This window comes from Arachis hypogaea, chromosome 17 (assembly GCF_003086295.3).
Source record: "Arachis hypogaea cultivar Tifrunner chromosome 17, arahy.Tifrunner.gnm2.J5K5, whole genome shotgun sequence".
Classification (NCBI taxonomy): domain Eukaryota; kingdom Viridiplantae; phylum Streptophyta; class Magnoliopsida; order Fabales; family Fabaceae; genus Arachis; species Arachis hypogaea.
Window position 1 is genome coordinate 81407427 of NC_092052.1, and position 3547 is coordinate 81410973.

Genomic DNA, 3547 nt, shown 5'->3' on the forward strand with positions numbered 1-3547 from the left:
AATAATGGGTAGTTAGGTTTAAATTTGAATTGTATAGGTTGTTATGTGTGTTAGTGAGAGCTTAAGTTAATCAAAGATTCAAATTCAAGCTCACTTGACCATATATAACCTTACCTTGACCCTAGCCCCACTACAACCATGAAAAGTCCTCATGATATTTGAATGCATGCATTAAATGATTGTTGATTGTTAAATGAAAAACAAATCTTAGAAAGTTTAATTAGAGGAGAATTGAGTGAATTGACCCTAAACACTTGAGCGAATAGAATGTATACACATCCGGTGAGGGGTTCGATTGCTCGATTACATGTTTTCACCTTTGATTATCCCCTTTATCGCAAGTTGTTAAATTCTTTTCAATAACTCAATTTAATTGTGGATTTGATTTGATTGAAATTGCTTTAGCCCTTATGTTTATGTATATATTCTTGGAAATTGATTTATTTTGACTAAGTAGTTGCAATCATTTAGATAGATTGAATATAGGTAGTTTCCTTGCTTTGAATAAATGTAATACCCCTTTCTTGTTTCTTTCTTGTGTTTAGCATGAGGACATGCTATTGTTTAAGTGTGGGGATGTGATAAATTCACATTTCATTGTATTTATTTGCTCTAATTGGGTAATTTTATCAACTTTTCATACATTTAATCAATGAAATAGCATGGTTTTGTGAATCTCTCCTAATTTGTGCTTAAGAGTGAAAACATGCTTTTTAGGCCCTTAATTTGCTAAATTTTATTCACTTTAATTCCATTTAATGCCTTGATGTGTTTGCTAAGTGATTTCAGGCTTACAGGGCTAATATGGATTGAAGAAGTCAGGAAAAAGCATGCAAAAGTGGAGAATTCTAAAAGAAATAGAGTTTGGAGATTTTCAGCAAGTGTGCATACACACAATGATGCGTGTGTACGTAGAGGTGGATGTTCATGCAGTCATGCGTATGCATAGTGATGCGTGCATAGGAACGAAGAGAAAATCAGCAAGTGTGCGTACGCACACATCTGTGCGTATGCACAAGTCCCAACATGTGACCTCATTAAATGCAAAATGCTGGTAGCGATTTTTAGGCCTCCAGAACCCAATCCAACTCATTTCTAAAGCTATTTCAACCCTAATTGAAGAGGAAACAAGGGGAGAGCAATTAGGTTTAGTTCAAGACATGATTTAGATCATTTCTAGAGAGAGAATCTCTCTCTTCTATCTAGAATTTAGGGTAGATTAGTTAAATTTCTCTTAGATTGATACTTTAATTCTTGTATTGATTTAGTTTCTTTACTATTTCTTGTTCTAGCATCTTACTTCTTTTAGTTTCACTTGTTATTTCTTTTATTTGGTTATTTTTTGTTGATGAACTCTTGTTAATTTGAATTTCTGTTAATGCAATTTAATGTTTTTTTTTATTGTTATTTAATTGAGTTGTTATTATTATTTTCTTGCTTTTGGTAGCTTTAGAATTTATTGTTATTGCAATTTAATGTGATTTTATTTACATGCACACCAAGTGTTTGATAAAATGCTTGGCTTAGTTTTAGTGTAGTTTTTCCCCACTCTTGGCTTGGAATTGAGGACTTTGGTGACCTTGAGTCATTCATGTCCATTCTTGATTGATATATTAGGGTAGTTAGTTGATTTGGTTTCCACTAACGCTAGTCTTTCACTAAGCTAATTAGTGAGTTGGCTAGCACTTGTGGATTGAGATCAATTATGCTTATTTGACTTATCCTCGATGTTAGGGTTGACTAAGTAGGATTAACTATTCATGATCATCATATGTTTGTGGTCAATGGCTAGGATAGGTAACCTTAACTCTCACTCCTTGCCAACAGGTTTCTAGCATTTGAATTTTCCTTTCTCTTGATTATTGCCTTGAGTTTACTTGCTTTTGATATTTAGTTGTTTGTTTCTTTAATTTCTTGCTATTTACATTTCTTGCCTCTTGCAATCAAAATCCCCATTCCCTCTTTAGTACTATTGGATGATTCCTTCAATCCATTCAGACTCAGAGAGATCATATTGACTTGCTGAGTCAATATTTTGTTCTGAGCCAATATGGCATTCAGATTATCAATTTCAAGAACTCCCTTCCTCTGAGGCGTCCCATTACTCACATGATTCCTTTCAAAAGTGTGCATGAACTGGTTATTTGCAACCATGTCAATAAGTTCTTGAACTTCTGCAGGCGTTTTCTTTAGGTGAATGGATCCACCTGCAGAATGGTCTAATGACATTTTAGATAATTCAGACAGACCATCATAGAATATATCCAGGATGGTCCATTCTGAAAGCATGTCAGAAGGACACTTCATGGTCAGTTCCTTGTATCTCTCCCAAGCTTCATAGAGGGACTCACCTTCTTTCTGTTTGAAGGTTTGAACATCCACTCTAAGCTTACTAAGCTTTTGAGGAGGAAAGAACTTTGCTAAGAAAGCCGTGACCAACTTATCCCAAGAGTTTAGGCTGTCTTTAGGTTGAGAGTCCAACCATATTCTAGCTCTGTCTCTTACAGCAAACGGGAAAAGCATAAGCCTGTAGACCTCGGGATCAACCCCATTGGTCTTAACAGTATCACAGATTTGCAAGAATTCAGTTAAGAACTAAAAAGGATCTTCTGATGGAAGTCCATGAAACTGGCAGTTCTATTGCATCAGAGAAACTAATTGAGGTTTCAGCTCAAAATTGTTTGCTCCAATGGCAGGGATTGAGATGCTTCTTCCATGTAAATTGGAATTTGGTTCAGTAAAGTCACCAAGCATCTTCCTTGCATTGTTATTATTTTCGGCCATGTCTCCTTCTTTTTCGAAAATTTCTGTCAGATTTTCTCCAGAGAGTTGTGCTTTAGCTTCTCTTAGCTTCCTCTTCAGAGTCCTTTCAGGTTCAGGATCAGCTTCAACAAGAATGTTCTTATCCTTGTTCCTGCTCATATGAAAAAGAAGAGAACAGAAAATATGGAATCCTCTATGTCATAGTATAGAGATTTCTTATTTAAGTATAAGAAGAGAATAACGGAGGAAGGAAAAGATAAGAATCCAAACACAAGGGAGAGGAATGAGTTCGAATTCTTGGGTGAAAGAGGAGTGTTAATAGATGAATAAATAAACAGAAGGAGATGAGAGATGAGAGAATTCGAAAATTAAATAAATTAAAATAAAAGTATTTTTGTTTTTAAATTGAATTTTAAATAAAAATTCAAAAATTTAAAAAGAAAAATAAAATTAAATCAAATTAAAATTTAAAATAAATAGTTAATTAAAAAGAAATTTTGAAAAAGAGGAAAGTGATTTTCAAAAATTAGAGAGAGAGTTAGTTACGCAGTTTTGAAAAAGATATGATTGAAACAAAAAGATAGGATTAGTTCGAAAGGATTTGAAATTTAATTTTGAAAAGATAAGAAGTTAGAAAAGATTTTGAAATTAATTTTGAAAAATGATATGATTGAAACTTAATTTGAAAAAGATTTGAAAAAGAAATTTAAAAAGATTTGATTTTCTGAAATCAAAGTTGATTACTTGACTAACAAGAAACTAAAAGATAGTATTTTAAAGTTTA

At 33.1% G+C, this 3547-nt stretch overlaps 1 non-coding gene across 1 annotated transcript; it reads left to right on the forward strand.

Moving 5' to 3' along the window:
* Window positions 1–2283: 2283 nt before the first annotated feature.
* Window positions 2284–2391, forward strand: LOC112768748 (small nucleolar RNA R71). The gene has a single exon (XR_003186142.1). It is a non-coding gene; the product is annotated as a small nucleolar RNA R71 (small nucleolar RNA).
* The last annotated feature ends 1156 nt before the right edge of the window (window positions 2392–3547 follow it).